We start from the raw sequence: 20,160 nt of genomic DNA, 5'->3' as shown, positions 1-20,160 counted from the left end.
ATTACTTAATATACCAAATTGTTTGTATTTACTGAGTTTATAAATCAATACATATTCTATAAATTATTTACCAGTGGAATTTCCTCTGACTGAACGAAACGAGAATGTCGACGGGCACTGAGCATACGCCTAACCATCAGCTGCCTCCCGATCGAACGAACGAAGCGAACCAGTGGGCAGGCGTGAGAGGGGGAGGCGTCACAACCACCAAGGAATGAAAGTACTACCTGAAGTCACTGTGAGAAAGGAGGGAGAAGTTGAAACGCTGTTCACAAGACAGTGTCGTAACGGCAGTAATACAAAAATGGGAACCACGCGGCTGAGCCGTTTTCGGATCGCGCAGCTCGGGCCTGCGGTTAAGGGTGCCTCGAGTTCATCGGCTGATCGCGACATCCTGACGCACGGTACTCCAACTTTTCTTGGTTACCGCCAACAAAACGTTAAAAAAATCAGTTCAGAACTTTCAAGTACTGGACTATTTATTAATTTATTTTATCCATGTTGGATCTTGCCGGCGGCCGTTAATGATTGTTGGTAAATGACGCTTCCAGCCACAAATAGTTGATAAATATTTTATTTTAGTATCATGATCGGTACCATCTACAGCTGGCTATTTTTCTGAAGCCATCTGAAGATGGGCATGGTAGCCCCAAATCGGATATGGCGCTAATACAAAACATTTAAAAAGTATTTGTAGCTGACTGCGTCCTTCGCCCACTATTTTCTGAAGTGAATATGCATTACATTTCAAATTGTTAGCAGCGTCGAGAAGTGGAGACATTTGGCGCCCCTCATAAGGCTTAGGCGCAGGAGAAGTGATAACATCCCTAAAATTCGAGACGTGACGCAAAAGCCGGGACATCTGGCAAAAGCAGTCTCAAGCCTCGTAGAACCCAGCCGCAGCACTGCTAATCGTAACGCCATGTCTGCCACTCCCCGAGATCGGGTATCATATCAATTATGCGGATCGTGTTTCCTGTAACGCCCAACTAGTACAATTTTTGAATCAACTTGTCGTGTCAGGAATAATCAAGGAAGTGGAAAACTGATTTTCTGCGTTACCTACATTCGCCCTGTAAATGCTTTCAACCGGTCGCCATACCGCTCTTCCATTGCATCCGCGGAACCATACAGGAGGTGCATCTCTGTGATATCCAAACCACTCTGCCATCGGAGAGTAAGCTCGACACTGACACACCGCAAAGTTCATACTCTGGTGGCTGCGGCAGAAACCGAGGCGCTGATCTCTGCTGTCGTAGGGAAAACCACGAGCCGACGTACCCATTCTGTAGATGCTCCATACACAGCCGTTCCGAGGGTGTTGTTTACTTCACGGACGAGAAATCTCTCTACAATTATACTCATTTACACGTGTTATACTGCTCTGAACGTCCTTTCTGTTTCGTTTCATTTCCAGGCTTTTTCCGTCATTTTTATATTTTCTAAAACTATAATGCACACAAAACCCTAGACCAGAGGTCAACAAATAATTTTAGGTGGGGTCCAGATACTTTTACAATTTCTATCGAGGTCAAAAAAGAAAAATAATATTCATATTCCTTACTAGTTTTTATCTTAATTTGCACTCACAGAATAATATGAAATACAACAGATAGGCATAACTGTATTAGGAATTCATTGGGCGAAATTAAATTTGCGGTCTTGAGCCATTTTTTATGTTAGGTTCACGTGGAGGGCAATTTATGTAAAAAGTGTCTTCAAGATGGGTGGCCGCCTGAGTGATATGGGTTCTTCAACAAATCCATTTTTGAAAATGTACTTTCACAAACATACGTGGAGTTGAACACAGGAGCCAGGTAAATGGCTAATTTTTTACTATTTACGTATTTTTCTGAGACATGTTTTCTCCAAATTCTTCGGTGGATGGAGTTTCATAAGTTTCCAAGGAAAAGTCTTCCCGCAAGTTTATTACGTTCATTTACAGTATATGCTTTGAAGACGAACAGCTCAGCCGCGTCCATCCGTTCTGCCGCTGAAGAAACTTTAAAAAGTGATTTCAAGAATCGCGACAACTTTTCTGTCTCTTAATCTTGCTGCAAATTCCTTCCTAAAATTTGACATAAAATTTGAAAAAATACACTTGTCTATTTCAAAATTATTTTTATATGTAAGACTGATTCCACATCGAGTAAATTCTTGGCTTGCAACGTCATTTCCAAACATATCCAGCCAGCTTGCAACGAAAAGACGCCACACTTTGTATCAGGTGTTATATAAATTTCCCATTTCCTTGTAGATTCAGAATGTCTTTCACGGAAGCCACAGCTAGCATACCGCCGTAGCTAACAATACTGCGTTCGTTTACTAGGAGCTCCGGATGCTTCTTTCCTCCTTGTGTATCCAAGTTGCTACGGAAGAGGTTCCTACTCCTTTTATTGGCCAAAAACGTCCAATCACTTAACCTTTACTTAGCCAACGAACCCTGTTATGCTGCAGTAACTCAGAATGGGCCGAATCACACTCTGCAATGTCTGTGCTAAAGAGCAGAACGAAGCCTCACAAAATTAATCAAGCTGTCCATTACTTCTTTCGGAGTGACACTTAAGTTTTCCACAAAGGGCTACCAGGTGAATTATGCACTGATAAGGTAGTAGCCCAGTATTATTATCCTTTGTTCTCTCTATTAGTCCCTTCTCTTTTCGGATAGCCGCTGGGGCCCCGTCAGTTGAAGGACACACAAATTTTGTCACGAAGTCATCAAAAATTTTTGAATAAATCTTCTCGGAGAGTCCTGCCTTTAAACTTCATTACTGCTAGCAATTCGTCCCAAAATGCTTTACTTTCAATATCCACAAATCGCGCGAAAGTAGATATTTGTTCTTCATCAACAATGTCATATGTCATCCAGTTCTATGGCGTAGCAAGGCATCTTCTGCAGAATACTTCTATTGTCAGCAGACAAAATTTTTGTTGTTCCTGTATTGCTTCGTGCCGACAATAGAATATCTTTAATTGCGGCAACAACGACCTTTTTCTCTTCCAAACGTGTCACGGCCACTTCTAACATACTTTTTTTATTTTTTTATTTTACTATTTCAGAGTCTGAAAATGTCTTCTGGTGTTCATCAAGCGTCCAACAGCTCTTGGAGGAGGAGGAGGAGGAGGAGGACAGATTAGTGTTTAAAGTCCCGTCGACAATGAGGTCATTAGAGATGGACCACAAGCTCGGATTACGGAAGACTGGAGAAGGAAAGCGACCATGCCGTTTCAAAGGAACTATCCCGGCATTTGCCTAAAGCGATTTAGGTAGATCACGGAAAACCTAAACCAGGATGGCCGGATGCGGGTTTGAACCGTTGTCTTCCCGAATGCCACAACTCTGTTTCGGCAGATTTTTCTTGCCCGCTCATAGAGCGCCTTAGTAACGTCGTACTTTTTTCTTTTATTTTCTTCCTCCTAAGAAGGTAGATATACCTGGAGTTTTTCTTGACAAGCTGCACTACGCACAGGAAAACTTTTTTGGAATTGCTGATGCCGTGTTCAGTAGTAGTACAACTTTAAATTGGCACTCTTAACAAGAGCGACAGTTTTGTTGCATATGAAGCAAAATGGAACATCTCCAGGTCATCAGGCAGCGCAGAAACAATATTGTTTACTCCACTCAGTCAAAAACTTCCCTTTTTCACTACCAACTTGACACTTTTTAGGGTCCGTCATCTCGAGGATCCATATCGATGAGAAAATACACGTTATAAGTCTCGACAAAAAGAAAACAGCCGGCCGGAGTGGCCGTGCGGTTCTAGGCGCTACAGTCTGGAACCGAGCGACCGCTACGGTCGCAGGTTCCAATCCTGCCTCGGGCATGGATGTGTGATGTTCTTAGGTTAGTTAGGTTTAATTAGTTCTGAGTTCTAGGCGACTGATGACCTCAGAAGTTAAGTTGCATAGTGCTCAGAGCAATTTGAACCAAAAAGAAAACAAATCAACATCATCTCCGTACGATTTCGTAATAACTACTGACAAAGTAACGATTAAATTTGTCTACTGTACTTAGATTCGGCGTTCATAAAAATACTTCTGCCCAACAAAAGGCGCGTGCCGACGCACCGCAAATGGGTTGCTTCCGGGTCAAAGCGTAAACTGGGGTGATTAAAGTCAAGCGATACCTCCCAATATCGTGTCGGATGTTCTTTCGCCCGGCGTACAGAAGCAACTCGACGTGGCATACACTCAACAAGTCGTTGGAAGTCCCCTGTGGAAATAATGAGCTATGCTGTCTCTGTAGGCGCCCATAACTGCGAAAGTGTTGCTCATGCAAGGTTTTTGTCTACGAACTGACCTCTCGATTATGTCCCATAAATTTCCGATGGGATGCACATGTCGGGCGATATAGGTGGCCAAATCGTTGGCCCGAAATGTCCAGAATGCTCTACAAACCAATCGAGAACAATAGTGACTCGGTGGCACGGCGCACTGTCATCTATAAAAAATTCCATCGTTCAATGGCTGCAAATGTTTTCCAAGTAGCCAAACATAACCGTTTCTAGTCAATGATCGGTTCAGCTGGACCATGTAAACGCAGCCCACATCGTTATGGAGCCACCACCAGCTTGCACAGTATCTTGTTGACAACTTGGGTCCATGGCTCCGTGAGGTCTGCGCCACATTTCTATGGTCGGCTCTTACCAAGTGAAATCTGGACTGACTGACCACGCCACGGTTTTCCAGTCGTCTAGGGTCCAACCGATATGGTCATGATACCAGAAGAGGCACTGGAGGTGATGCCGTGATGTTAGCAAAGGCACTAGCGTCGGTCGTCTGCTGCCATAGCCCGTTAACGCCAAATTTCGCCGCACTGTCTTAACGGATACGTTCGCCGTACTTCCCGCATTGATTCCTGCGGTTATTTCGCGCAGTGTTGCTCGTCTACTACCACTCACAACTCTACGAAAACGCCGTTGCTCTAGGTCGTTAAGTGAAGGCCGTCGTCCACTGCTTTGTCCGTGTAGAGAGGTAACGCCTGAAATTGGTATTCTCGGCACACTCTCGATTTCTGAAATGGAATGTCTCATGCATCTTGCTCCAACTACCATTCCGCGTTCAAAGTCTGTTAATTCCCGTTGTACGGCCATAATCTCATCGGAAATCTTTCCACATAATCACCTCAGTACAAATGACATATCCCCAATATACTGCTCTTTTATACCGTGTGTACGCGATACACCCATCTGTATATGTGCATATCACTAGCCCAATACTTTTGTCAGCTCAGCATAAGTCGACGCACCGCAAAGGAGCCGCTTTCATGCGGTCGATGCCGCCGTGTGCATACACCCGATTAATGAAACTGTCATTTCACATCGAAGTTTCATAAAGTGGCGTTACGACTTACGAGCACAAAAACTGCGTTAGAACTAATTGCTCCAATTAAAGGAAGCTTCTTAGGTTGCCAGAGCCAGAGATCAGTTTATAAAATCTCCTATTTTATTAAATAAGATTCTAGTGTTGTATTCAGGTGTACAGAGCTTTTATGTGGATCAACGTAACACGCTGTGCCAGCCGGGCAGCTTGCTCCCTTCCTCATTCTCTTGCGCTGCACAGCATCGCAACTATTTATTTAATCTACCTGCTAACCATTAAGAACTCAAATCAGTTCAACAATTACTTGTAAAATACTATAAACAGTTATAAGAGTGGCGCTCAAACTTATTAACTACAGAGAGATATTTTTAGATCATTTAATTGAGTAATTTATACTTTCAAAAAAAAATTGGCAGTGGAGTCTTTGACCTTCCGCAGTCCATATCTGGACCGAGGTCTGCCAGTTGCTGACCGTGGGTCTAGAACAGGGGCGGCCAAGATTTCGGCTGGCGGGCTGCGCCTGGGTACGAGTGGCAAAGTGCTCGGCCTAGCTGCACATTTCCCCGACCAACAAACGCGCCGCGTTTAAATGGCACTGCAGCCGCAGTGCATACGACTTGGTTCTATATTTCATATTTCTCAACGGCATTATCACAAAACAAAACACATTTTCAGTATTATTTAATTATTTGTGGCGCGCTGATACAAACTATCGGCGTACGGACAGACGCACACAATTTCACAGATTTTCATACATATTCGTGACTCACTCAGTTACACAATGGGAAAAAGGTCTTTCTCACAAATATGTCATTCGAAATGTTGTGGTACTTTCGACACTTCATTATGGAGACTTACAAACTCTGCCTGAGGAAAGCAGTGTAGACGTCCTGGAAAGTTTTAACATAAAATGATTTGTCCTTATAACTGGAATTACCTTATAGGTCAATCAGTTACATCTGCACATAGACAGTGGCACTTTCAACTAAAACGGTAAACGGTCTCGAAAACAGATGTAAGACTGAAAGTGTCCTCAAAACCTTTGTAAAACTATACCTGTAATTCTTTCAAGGTCACAGTGATTTCTTCAAACCTCGAATGTTCTTTAACGCCAGTGATCTTAGGGAGCTAGACTGTCTTTGTCAGGATGTGGTCCTTCACCAACGCGAGTGTCTTTTGAAATGCATTCCCATCAAATCAGGAAGAAGTTACCTTGCAATGTCTTACTGTGAGCAGCGTGCATTCAAGCCCCACATAAAATACGACGTCTGAAATTCATTCCAGATGTTTTAATTTTCGTTACTGCACTCCACTTTTTCGTTCATAAATCCGACAATAGCGAGTTTTACACCGAAAAATCGTTCCAGGCATGCCTCTTGACATAACGAACGTACTCAGCAGTAATATTTAAGTCTCCATACTCTTCGTTCAGTTCCACTGAAAACTGTTGCAACTGACATTGGAAAATGTGTGTAACTTCAGAGATTTTACTATTCATACCACAAATTTCTTTATGCGTTCCATGCGTGCAAATTTAGCAAAGTGTTTCTCGATGTTCAGAACAATGAATCTTCTGTTGGTCGATCGTTGTAATTTTTTACTCTTTGGTCGTCAACTAAATCTAAATTATTTCTGCACGACGTTGTATGTCGTTACACAGGATATATGTACTACCCGCCGCTTATGCGAACTGACAATTCTCATCCCTATCTTCTGTCATTCCCATTCATTTTACACGGTTTGACAGATCGCTAGACTGCCTCTCTTTGTGCAAACAGCCACTGGACTTGTGAACATCCTTCATACCACTAACAAATAGAAAAGAGTAAACAGTGCTGACCACGATTCTGCCGAAGGCAATAAGTTGAGCCGACGGAAAAATGCCCCGCCGCAATTCTGAGTGATATGTCGCGCTATACCGAGTACTTCCGAGAATAACCGAGCAGAGCCGAGTGACAGGCCGGGCCTTGGCCCACACACCATCCACATGTGAAGTTTGGGACGCCGTGGCTGGCCCTGATCTAGACTATGCTTGTTTCGCATTTAAGGACTGCTTGTCCATACGCAAGGCATATTAACCTATAAAAATGATAGCATTAGTATCACTTACATTTAGTTATGGAAGAGAATTTTACACAAGGGAAACTGATATTAAATGAGTCACCTTTAATTCACTGCTTCTGTTTTGCAGCTGAACCGTAGCTAGTTAACTTGGAAAAATGAAATTGTACACGGATTCGTTCATACAAGTGAACACTGGTTGTATGACACATTGTAGAAACGCCGACGCAGCAGCTTCCCGGTTGCCCTAGTAATAAGCTTCCGGAGAAACAAAATTTTTCGCAGTTTGGCTGGCTGACAGCTTGACTGTGCTCTGAACCAATGAGTCACAGCCTCACTCGCTTCACTTCGGGTGCGAAGATATTGCCAACTGAGAATTTTCTTCTGACATTTATAACGGTGAAAACCTACTCGCACTTGAATATTTTGTGACCTCTTGTCGGGTTGCGGAATGACGCATTTGGCAGAAACATACGAGATGTATCCTGCTTCCAGAACTTTATGATTTTATTCGAGGTACAATATTCAACCAAATCATATCAGTCTTGCTTGCAATTTTTACTGGATACAGGCATTATCTTTACATAATGTTCGTTTTGTCCTCGTTTCTTCCCCGTTACTCGTGACTGGCTTCTCTAATTATGCGGCTTTATCTACCCCGCTGGTGCGCGTCATATTTTCTAAGCTTTAGCTTCTCCACGTCCCTTTGGATATTCATCAGTCAACCAGTTCGAGATCTTCCTCTCCCTCTCATTTTTGTAGCTATGGAAAGGCACTTTCTCACGCCATGGTAATCAGGTCTTCGTAATATGTGACCGTGCCGTCTCAGCCTGGGTTCTGAGAGCTTTTCATTTATGAGAACGACTTTCAGCTATCTCTTTTGAAATCTTAGTGCACTTTGTCTTTCAATGTAACACCTCCCAACCACCGTAACATACGCATTTACGTTGTATGAAGCTCACTTTCGTGTGTCTTTTTGATGCTAAGACTTTGGTGTCATGTAATACCGAAGGGTCTTACAGCCGTTTCAAAAATTTTGTCTCTGGTTTTTATGGACATTTTCGTGTCGCGCGGAACGTTATACTATGAGTTACATCTGCTTCAAATGATTCGTCTCAAAACTTTTAACTCTTGGACGTTCGACGTTATCACGCTAGATGTTGATAGTGTGGCATCAGCGCTGAAGTTCCATGTTCTACTGGTGCGCAAGTGTTTTGTTTCAAGCGTCTTCCTACACTCCAACAGATTCTCTTGAATTTACTGATTATTATTACATACAACAGTTCCATCGTCAGCATGTAAATCATTCCACGGTGTTGGTTTCTGTATCTCAGACAACTCATTACAAAATTAAACAATAACTAACTTAAGGTGGTTCCCTGATGAACACTTCCATTAACATCATAGCTATTTCATATTCCTCTAGGACTTTTGATGCAACTTCCGTCACTGTTGTCCACATTCGCGGTAAGTAGTATATACTACTCCGCGACAAGATGTGCACATAGAGTTTTCCATATTATTGTGTCCTTGGTACTCAACAAAAACTTGTTTCGCGGTCTATAATGAAAAATCAAAGATTTTGGTTGTTTTCTAGGGATTTTTCTACCGCTCGACTTGCTGCATGAATAGCATCTGTAGTTCCCTTTCCTGCTGTGAAAACATACTAATTTTCTGCTAATGACATAAATTGATCTATGCAGTCTATTATATCTTGTATATCATCACTTCTTGCACATAAAATAAAAAATTACTGTAATTTAAGAAGTCTACAATAAAATTTTCCAGAATTACTGAGCGCTGTTCCTGGTGAGTACTTCCGTACATCGTCTGAGCATTAAGTCAGCTTTTGGAAAGAGGCTGGCGCGAAGGAGTTCTTTTACGTAGTCTTTATTCTCGTGAACTGTACGATCTGTTCGTAAATTTTTGACAGTTCGAAGGGAGTGGGACGATGGGTGGAAAGGGATGCTGTATCTGCTAAGTAAAATTTAACACTTTAGCAAACTAAAAATGTAATTCTGTCGTCTATTCTGACTACCAAACAGCTAGTTTCCAATTTTATACAGTTTGCTACCGAGCTAAAAATGCTCACAAATACTGATTTTGAAGTAGTCGCCACGATGACATGCGAGTGAAGTCGTTCGGTGATTAGTCTTTTAGTGATTGCACTCAACGGGCAACCTGAAGATAGAGTCTCAAAATATACTGCTTTCCATAAATTAGAGGAAGACCAAAAAGTTGTGAACACGAAATCTTGGTACGTTGTTTCAACAACATTGATACACAGAACTACAATATGTATACCATATAGGCTACAACTCGCTCCACCATTTCTGCAAAAGCCTTCATGTGTGAGTGTAAGACACTAGCAGGTAGAACAAATAGACACATCTGGGATACTCTACCTAGTCGAATTGCATCGAATTTACCGGCCAAACTGCAACTACGACTTTTCTCTTCCAAAATAGCCTAAACTCGTTTTCTTTCATTCTGTTAATGCAGAGGATTTCTGAAGAATTCGTTAGATATTGTTTTACTCTTTGCAAGCCAAGCAACAAGAAAAATTCTCATAGCTTAGACAGACACAATGCCAACACTCACCACAGAAGTACAGGTTTCTAGCCAACTAGATCTGATTGTATGATGGGATAATAAAAATTATTCAGACAGATAACGTAGAGGAAAACTTAACTGTGTTGGGTGACGAATTCAGTAGCAGGACGAAGAAGAGAAGGAACAATTGTAGGAGACTATGGACTGGGAGAGAGAAATGAAATAGGAAGCCGCCAGATAGAATTTTGCATGGAGGATAATTTAATTATCACTAACACTTGGTTTGAGAATCACGACACTAAGCTGTATACATAGGCGAGACAAGGAGACACCGGATGGTTTCAGTTTGATTATATAATGGTATGACAGAGAATTTGGAACCAGATTTTAAATTGTAAGACATTTTCAGGGGCATATGTGGACTCTGGCCACAGTTTATTGCTTATGAGCTGCAGATTAAAACTGAAGGAATATGCAAAAACATAGGAAATTAAGGAGATGGAAACTCGATAAGCTGAACGAACCAGAGGTTGTGAGAATTTCAAAGGAAGCATTAGGCAACGACTGACAAACATGGGAAACAAAATGGGCGCGTATGACCTCAGTTGTTTTTGCGCCCTAAAACAAAACAAACAGGGGAAAGAAATACAGTAGAAGACGAAGTGATAACTTTGAGATATGAAATAGTGAAGGCAGCAGGGGAGCAACTAGGTAAGAGGACAAATCTTACCAGGAATCCTTGGATATAACGGGATGTATCTAATTTAATGTACAAAACGAGAAAATATAAAGATGCGGTAATGAAGCAGGCGAAAGGGAAAATAAACGTCTAAAAATTGAGACCGACAGGAAGTGAAAAATGGCTAAGCAGAAGTGGCTAGAGGACAAATATATGAATATAGAAGCAAACAGAACTTGGAAAAAGATACCGCCTATAGAAAATTAAAGAGACCTTTGGAGAAAAGACGAGCAGCTGTATGAATATCAAGAGCTCTGTTGGAAAACCAGCACTAAGCAAAAAAAGGGGGAAGCTGAATGGTTGAAGTCATATTAAGAAGGTCTATACAAAAGAGATGAACATGATAGCGATATTACAGAAACAGAAAAAGACGCAGATGAACATGACATCGGAGAGGTGATACTGCGTGGAGAACTGACAGAGCTCCGAAACGTCTACGCCGAAACAAGACCCCTGGAGAAGACGACATTCCCTCAGACATATTGATAACGTTGGGAAAAGGGAAAGCCAAGTAGAACAAAACTACCCCATCTGGTATGCTTGAGATATGAGACAAACGAAATACCCATAAACTTCAAAAATAATGTATTAATTCCAGTTCCAAAGAAAGAATGTAGTAATTCCAGTTCCAAAGAGAGTAGGTGTTAAGAGGTGTGAATATTATCGAACAGTTTACTACGACATGGTTGTAAAATATCAATACGATTTATCTATAGAGGAATGGAAAAGCTCGTAGAAGTTGACCTTGGGGCACGATCAGTTTGGATTGCGGAGAAAAAAATGGCTCTGAGCACTATGGGACTTAACATCTATGGTCATCAGTCCCCTAGAACTTAGAACTAGTTAAACCTAACTAACCTAAGGACTTCACACAACACCCAGTCATCACGAGGCAGAGAAAGATTGCGGAGAAATGTAGGATCACGAGAGGCAATATGGACTTTACAACTTATCTTAGGATATAGGTTAAGGAAAAGCAAACCTACGTTTGCAGCATTTGTAGAAAACTTCTGACAATGTTGACTGGAATACATTCTCGGGAGCAGGAGTAAAATATAGGGAGCAAAAGGTTATTTACAACTTGTACAGAAACCAGACGGCAGTTATAAGAGTCGAAGGGCATGGAGGGGAAGCAGTGAACTGAAAGGGAGTGAGACAAGGTTGTAGCCCATCCCCAGTGTACACTGAGCAAGCTGTGAAGGAAACTAAGAAGAAATTTAGAAAGAGTATTAAAAAGTTCTGGGAGATTAAATAAAAACTTTGAGGTTTGGCAACTATGACATAATATTATGTCAGATATGTGAAAGGCCTTGGAAGAGCAGGTGAATGAAATGGACATTGTCTTGAAAGCAGGATACTTAACAAAACCAAAAAAAAAGGTAACGGAATGTAGTCGAATTAACTCAGACGATGCTGGTGGCATAAGTAGAGAGGGTATAAAGTAGAGAACACCAATGGCAAGAAAAGCGTTTCTGATGAAGGGAAATTTGCTACCATCGAAAATAAATTTAAGTGTTAAAAGGTGTTTTCTGAAGGAACTTGTCTGGAGTGTAGTCTTGTGTGAAAGTGAAACAGGGACGATAAGCAGTCAAGACAAGAGGCGTTTCAAATATGGTGCTAAAGACGAATGCTGAAGATCAGATCGCGTAACTAATGAGGAGGCACTGAAAGGAACTGGAGACAAAAGGAATTTGTAGCCTAGGGAGACCAAGAGGCGAGTATATGCAGGTTCCAATTGATGTGCACTGCAGTAGTTATTCGGAGATGATGAGACTTGTACAGGATACAGTAGCATGGAGTGCTGCATCCAACCAGTTTTCGGACTGAAGGTGACGAAAATAACAACGAAGTTCCAAGCAGATGATTCGTCTTCGCCCCTTTTGGTCCAGGATCAGAGACGTACACCGCTGCTTTGACTTTTCGTTTCGTTTCTTGCGAAATCGAAACTCCGAATCAGATGGATTTTTTAAAACTGTACAAACACTGTTCAGGAATCCGTTTTCGCTCATACGTTTGGTCAGCATTCAACAAATGCAGCACTCTTACACGAAACTTTTTCACAGTGAATGTATCAAGTAAAACGTACCGTACTCTTTCTTGTGACCTAACTACGGCGACAGTTATTTCATACAGCTGCATTCTCGTATCGTCCAATAAACTTTGTGCATTCTGTCGCTATGATCTCATTTGTGTCCGCGGTTCTACGGCGTCTTTCACACGGATAATCTTCAAAAGAAATATGGTCATGTTGTTATCAGCTACTGTTCAAAACTAAGGAAGATTCGCCAACTTTGGACCAATTTCCGTTATCAAAAAAAAAAATCTTCAAATGTGTGTGAAATCTTATGGGACTTAACTACTAAGGTCATCAGTCCCTAAGCTTACACACTGCTTAACCTAAATTACCCTAAGGGCAAACACACACACCCATGCCCGAGGGAGGACTCGAACTTCCGCCAGGACCAGCCGCACAGTCCATGACTGCAGCGCCTAGATCGCTCGGCAAATCCCGCGCTTTCCGTTATCGATAAACCGTCCAACACAAAGAATTTTACGTCGGCGCTGTATTTCAATATAACCATTTCAAAGAAACAAGCACCGATATCTTAAAACGCAGTGTAGCGAAACTATTTGGAAGTCAAGTTGAAACTTCATTTGTGCTTCTGCGTCACATACATCAACAACTTTAAAACGTTTCATTGGCGTCATCGCATCTCTGTACCAGGGAGAGACTTTTCCACCTTGCCCTCGTGCACTAGTTTGTGAGGACTGCAGGAGGATCCTTTCCCATGTTCTCATTTTCTATATTTCAAACCTGTTGAAATTTCGAAGATTAATTCTTTGCCGGTAATTTTTCTTCGTGTTTGTGTCGTTATATTTCATTTCTCGATATTTTGTTTGATCTTTCTCCCTGTCTCTTGACCTATGCAAACAAGTGTATGGCGTCGCACATCGTTTTTGTTCATTTTATGTTGGTTATCGGAACATAACGATCCGATACTACGAATTTAATTTCACAGCAATAAAGCAGTTGTTCCACGACGGAAACAAGCAAAAAGAAATCCTTCTCCACTGCGACAGTTGTTATAAAGCAGTCAGACCAGAACGGCATTCATTACCGACAAGAGGCCCCTCCGAAGGGTCTCCCATTTAACCCAGCTAGGTTTCTGTTTTACGGCCCCAGCGAGTCAGCGTCACTGTAATTCACAGAGACAAAATATAATGCCCAGGAAGCTGTTTACACTGAAGTAGAAGATAAAAAAGATAAAAACAGAATAGAGGAGTAATACAGATCGCGGAGGGAGGTAGCGCAGGAGTACGTACGTGCAATAAACAAAGAAATGGGAAGACAACAGCATTCCGGAAAACCCCTATTTCATACGATCTATTACTGAATCGCTATACCAAGAATTATTAAATGTCTTTTATTAAGGAGAAATAATATTTTTTATGAAAAATATTGGCGCTAACTAGCACTGCCTCTCAAGTTTTTCTTAGTTCGTTTAGCTGTCCTGTCGAAACAACAGCACTACATCATATACTGCTATAAATGATCAAGAATATTATCAGCATTGAATCGAAAAGAAAATTACCTTCAGTATGTGTAACTCCCCCCCCCCTCCCCCCATGAACCACGGACCTTGCCGTTGGTGGGGAGGCTAGCGTGCCTCAGCCATGCAGATGGCCGTACCGTAGGTGCAACCACAACGGAGGGGTATCTGTTGAGAGGCCAGACAAACGTGTGGTTCTTGAAGAGGGGCAGCAGCCTTTTCAGTAGTTGCAAGGGCAACAGTATGGATGATTGACTGATCTGGCCTTGTAACACTAACCAAAACGGCCTTGGTGTGATGGTACTGCGAACGGCTGAAAGCAAGGGGAAACTACAGCCGTAATTTTTCCCGAGGGCATGCAGCTTTACTGTATGGTTATATGATGATGGCGTCCTCTTGGGTAAAATATTCCGGAGGTAAAATAGTCCCCTATTCGGATCTCCAGGTGGGGACTACTCAAGAGGACATCGTTATCAGGAGAAAGAAAACTGGCGTTCTACGGAACGGAGCGTGGAATGTCAGATCCCTTAATCGGGCAGGTAGGTTAGAAAACTTAAAAAGGGAAATGGACAGGTTAAAGTTAGATATAGTGGGAATTAGCGAAGTTCGGTGGCAGGAGGAACAAGACTTTTGGTCAGGTGAGTACAGGGTTATAAATACAAAATCAAATAGGGGTAATGCAGGAGTAGGTTTAATAATGAATAAAAAAAATAGGAGTGCGGGTAAGCTACTACAAACAGCATAGTGAACGCATTATTGTGGCCAAGATAGACACGAAGCCCACACCTACTACAGTAGTACAAGTTTATATGAAAACTAGCTCTGAAGATGATGAAATATTGATGAAATGTATGATGAGATAAAAGAAATTATTCAGGTAGTGAAGGGAGACGAAAATTTAATAGTCATGGGTGACTGGAATTCGAGAGTAGGAAAAGGGAGAGAAGGAAACATAGTAGGCGAATATGGATTGGGGGAAAGAAATGAAAGAGGAAGCCGTCTGGTAGAATTTTGCACAGAGCATAACTTAATCATAGCTAACACTTGGTTCAAGAATCATAAAAAAAGGTTGTACACATGGAAGACTCCTGGAAATACTAGAAGGTATCGGATAGATTATATAATGATAAGACAGAGATTTAGAAACCAGGTATTAAATTGTAAGACTTTCCAGAGGCAGATGTGGACTCTGACCACAATCTATTGGTTATGAGCTGTAGATTAAAACTGAAGAAACTGCAAAAAGGTGGGAATTTAAGGAGATGGGACCTGGACAAACTGATAAAACCAGAGGTTGTAGAGAGTTTCAGGGAGAGCATAAGGGAACAATTGACAGAAATGAGGGGAAAAAATACAGTAGAAGAAGAATGGGTAGCTCTGAGGGATGAAGTAGTGAAGGCAGCAGAGGATCAAGTAGGTAAAAAGACGAGGGCTAGTAGAAATCCTTGGGTAACAGAAGAAATATTGAATTTAATTGATGAAAGGAGAAAACGTATGAAGCAGGCAAAAAGGAATACAAGCGTCTCAAAAATGATATCGACAGGAAGTGCAAAATGGCTAAGCAGAGATGGCTAGAGGACAAATGTAAGGATGTAGAGGCTTATCTCACTAGGGGTAAGATAGATACTGCCTACAGGAAAATTAAAGAGACCTTTGGAGAAAAGAGAACCACTTGCATGAATATCAAGAGGTCAGATAGAAACCCAGTTCTAAACAAAGAAGGGAAAGCAGAAAGGTGGAAGGAGTATATAGAGGGTCTATACAAGGACGACGTACTTTAGGACAATATTCTGGAAATGGAAGAGAATGTAGATGAAGGCGAAATGGGAGATACAATACTGCGTGAATAGTTTTGTCAGAGCACTGAAAGACCTGAGTCGAAACAAGGCCCCGGGAGTAGACAACATTCCTTTAGAACTACTGACGGCCTTGGGAGAACCAGTCCTGACAAAACTCTACCATCTGGTGAGCAAGATGTATGAGACAGGCGAAATACCCTCAGACTTTAAGATGAATATAATAATTCCAATCCCAAAGAAAGCAGGTGTTGACAGATGTGAAAATTACCGAACTATCAGTTTAATAAGCCACAGCTGCAAAATACTAACGCGAATTCTTAGCAGACGAATGGAAAAACTAGTAGAAGCCAACCTTGGGGAAGATCAGTTTGGATTCCGTAGAAATATTGGAACACGTGAGGCAATACTGACCCTACGACTTATCTTAGAAGAAAGATTAAGGAAAGGCAAACCTATGTTTCTAGCATTTGTAGACTTAGAGAAAGCGTTTGACAATGTTGACTGGAATACTCTCTTTCAAAATTCTGAAGGTGGCAGGGGTAAAATACAGAGAGCGAAAAGCCATTTACAATTTGTACAGAAACCAGATGGCAGTTATAAGAGTCGGGTGATGCTGAGGGTATTAGATCAGGAAATGAGTCACTTAAAGTAGTAAATGAGTTTTGCTATTTGGGGAGCAAAATAACTGATGATGGTCGAAGTAGAGAGGATATAAAATGTCGACTGGCAATGGCAAGGAAAGCGTTTCTGAAGAAGAGAAATTTGTTAACATCGAGTATAGATTTAAGTGTCAGGAAGTCGTTTCTGAAAGTATTTGTATGGAGTGTAGCCATGTATGGAAGTGAAACATGGACGATAAATAGTTTGGACAAGAAGAGAATAGAAGCTTTCGAAATGTGGTGCTACAGAAGAATGCTGAAAATTAGATGGGTAGATGACATAACTAACGAGGAGGTATTGAATAGAATTGGGGAGAAGAGGAGCTTGTGGCACAACTTGACAAGAAGAAGGAACCAGTTGGTAGGACATGTTCTGAGGCATCAGGGGAAAACAAATTTAGCATTGGAGGACAGTTTGTAGGGTAAAAATCGTAGAGGGAGACCAAGAGATGAATGCACTAAGCAGATTCAGAAGGATGTAGGTTGCAGTAAGTACAGGGAGATGAAGAAGCTTGCACAGGATATAGTAGCATGGAGAGCTGCATCAAACCAGTCTCAGGACTGAAGACCACAACAACAACAACATGTGTAACTCCAAGTGCTATTTTGCAGACTGGAGTTAAGACTTCTAGTTAAGGCAAATTTTCCCTCTGGATGATGTGAAAGAATCCTCCTTTCCAATTGAAAACTTAACACCATAATCCAATTGAATCAAGCCTTGCTATTAGCGAGCAGTGTAGCTTAAAATCGCGAAACAATCAGAAAGGGTATCTGCACATCCGGCCAAGCAAAACTGCGAGTGAAACGCAAGGAGTAATATTCAGGAAGAAACAGGTTGATGCTTTGAATGAAAGACCCAAAGAAAAAGCTATAGATGCACGAGAGCAAAGGAATGAAGAATAACGCATTGTCATAAATTAGAGGTATTCAAACTAGGCAAAACTATAGAAAAATGTATCAATTCCACAATGCCAGGTCTTGTAGGCGATGACATCTCGGTCGGCGAAGGATTCAAGTCCAGGAAGGGAGGCGTGTGGCTGGTGAGGGAATGTCAAAGAGAAAAATGAAAGGAAAACTCTATTCCAACGGAAGGATAGGACGATCAAAATACAGGCGGACGGACAATGTGTTGGATAACCTTGTGGAGAAAGACATCAGAGGGTAGAGGAGAAATTCAGAAAACATATGCATGGAGGCAGGTCGTTGATGAGAGTGTGAGAATTCAAGTGCCATAATGTGGTAAAAAAAAGAAGAGTGGGGTGACGTTGTACCTCTGGTGACAATGTTAGCTACGAGACTCCAGTTCTTGTAATAAAGGGCATTTATCCCAGTTTAAGGTATCCACTGCATCGTAATCTGCCATCACCCCAGACTTTTGCAGGATCTGGTTGCTTGGTTGGTTTGGGGGAGGGGACCAAACAGCGAGATCATCGGTTCCATCGGTTCCATCGGATTGGGGAAGGATGTGGAAGGAAGTCGGCCGTGCCCTTTCAAAGGAACCATCCTGGAATTTACCCAAGCGATTTAGGGAAATCACAGAAAACTTAAAGCTAAATGACCGGACGTGAGTTTGGACTGCCGTCCTCCAGAATGCGAGTCCAGCGCGCTAACCACTGCGACAGCTCGGTCGGTCCAGGATCTGGTGAAACCCCTGGAAAACTATATTAAACTACGTTGAAGATCACTTAATGTTTCTTTCTCTGGGTTTCAGTTTTGAGAAACTAGAACGGAGATCAGATGATAATAGTTTCTGTCTTGATACCATTTATGATCGTATGTTGGTAAGAAGGAAGCCAAATGAGCGTCTGGAATCAGGCTGTCTGCAACGAAGAAACACTGGACCCATATATATAAAAAAACTATGGTCTGGGAAGGGATTTCCTATGACTGCAGGAGTTCTCTCGCCACTGTCCCAAGCATCTCGACAGCAATTTTTTTCATCAGAATGGCGACTGAAACGGATGTGCTCGCCATATTCAAGGTGGTGTTTCCTTGGTGTCGACAAATTGGCTTGGCCTGAGACGTCGCCAGACCTTTGTCCCACTGAGCACGCACCGGACGGCAAATCTAACGTCACCCAGTACAAAAATGGTACAAATGGCTCTGAGCACTATGGGACTTAACATCTATGGTCATCAGTCCCCTAGAACTTAGAACTACTTAAACCTAACTAACCTAAGGACATCACACAGAGAAAATCCCTGACCCCGCCGGGAATCGAACCCGGGAACCCGGGCGTGGGAAGCGAGAACGCTACCGCACCACCACGAGATGCGGGCTCACCCAGTACGAACATTAACCTTTGCTGATTTGACTTCCCAAATGTAACAAACGTAACTATGTGTACAGACAATTCATTAATCTCGGGAATCTAGACTCTCGGCGATATTTCCCTGTTGTTGGCGATCTCGGGAACCCAAGACTTACGAGAAAGTTTTAATTTTAAGCCTAAAATCTAATAACAAGCGACAATACAAATATTTCTGTGTTATATAATTATATATCAACAATTTTCAGACTTTTTTTATTTACTTGTACTTGCTTCTTGTCACATTTCATAATACTAGGGCAAAGAGAAGTACCCTGCTGGTTTCGGTGAGTGAGTTTGTATCAACATATGTGACATAAATGGCTGTATTTTTTCACTGCTTTGACTTAGAAGCTTACATTTTTTTACACCCCAAAGGGAAAGTAGACCGTACTAGGTGGCATCAATTTCAACTTGGTGCGGTCACCTGTTCCTGACAAAAAGGGTTTTTAACAATCGGACAGTCAGACAACAAACTGATTCATAAAGGTTTCGTTTTTACCGATTGAGGTACAGAACCCTAAAAAATTACATCGGCACCCATACGACGAGATGCATGCAGGTCCTCATGCTTGCATTCAAAATCGAGGCGATTACACTGGTTTTTAAAGTATCACTATTTCACTTTTCTTCTTGCACATACTGCAACCTGTGACTTGGAAACTTGAATTAAATAAATGGGTTACTACGAAATTGCTGATCTTGAAATTTATTCCTCTGACCTAATGTCTTCTTGGAGTTGTCATTTCATTTTCCACCAATGAGGTAGGAGGTCACATCTTTAAATACTCTGTGAACAGTTCCAGATATATTCGCCGTTCAAGCTCGCCGACAAAATACATGAAAGCCATGCAGATTGCCAGGGACTTCAGTAAGTCGGTAGAGTAACACTGGTAGTCGAAGTTGAGATGGGGAGGAGAAACTACCTATTCCAGTGATTCTTATTTATATGGAACAGTACGTATATGTGTTCGTGTTTGTGTGGGGATGGGATGGCGGGTAGTGCCTCGTGACCGGGGCTTGAATACGGGTTTCCCCCATTAGGCGAGCGGTCGCCCTAGTCTTTTTGGCTATCCGTGCACGACTGACGGCCATTCACAAACTTACGTATGTTGTCCTTCATGTGCCACAATCTGCACCCCTAAACATTATGTAATTCCCGTACAGA

The 20,160-nt window shown here is 41.9% G+C and overlaps 1 protein-coding gene across 6 annotated transcripts in view; it reads right to left on the bottom strand.

The window, feature by feature from the left end:
- Positions 1–20,160, bottom strand: part of LOC126088514 (membralin) — a 551,852-nt gene that overhangs the window by 323,487 nt on the left and 208,205 nt on the right. The window lies entirely within an intron of this gene.

The sequence above is a fragment of the Schistocerca cancellata genome, chromosome 6, assembly GCF_023864275.1.
Source record: "Schistocerca cancellata isolate TAMUIC-IGC-003103 chromosome 6, iqSchCanc2.1, whole genome shotgun sequence".
NCBI lineage: Eukaryota > Metazoa > Arthropoda > Insecta > Orthoptera > Acrididae > Schistocerca > Schistocerca cancellata.
This window is presented reverse-complemented; position numbering and strand designations above follow the sequence as displayed.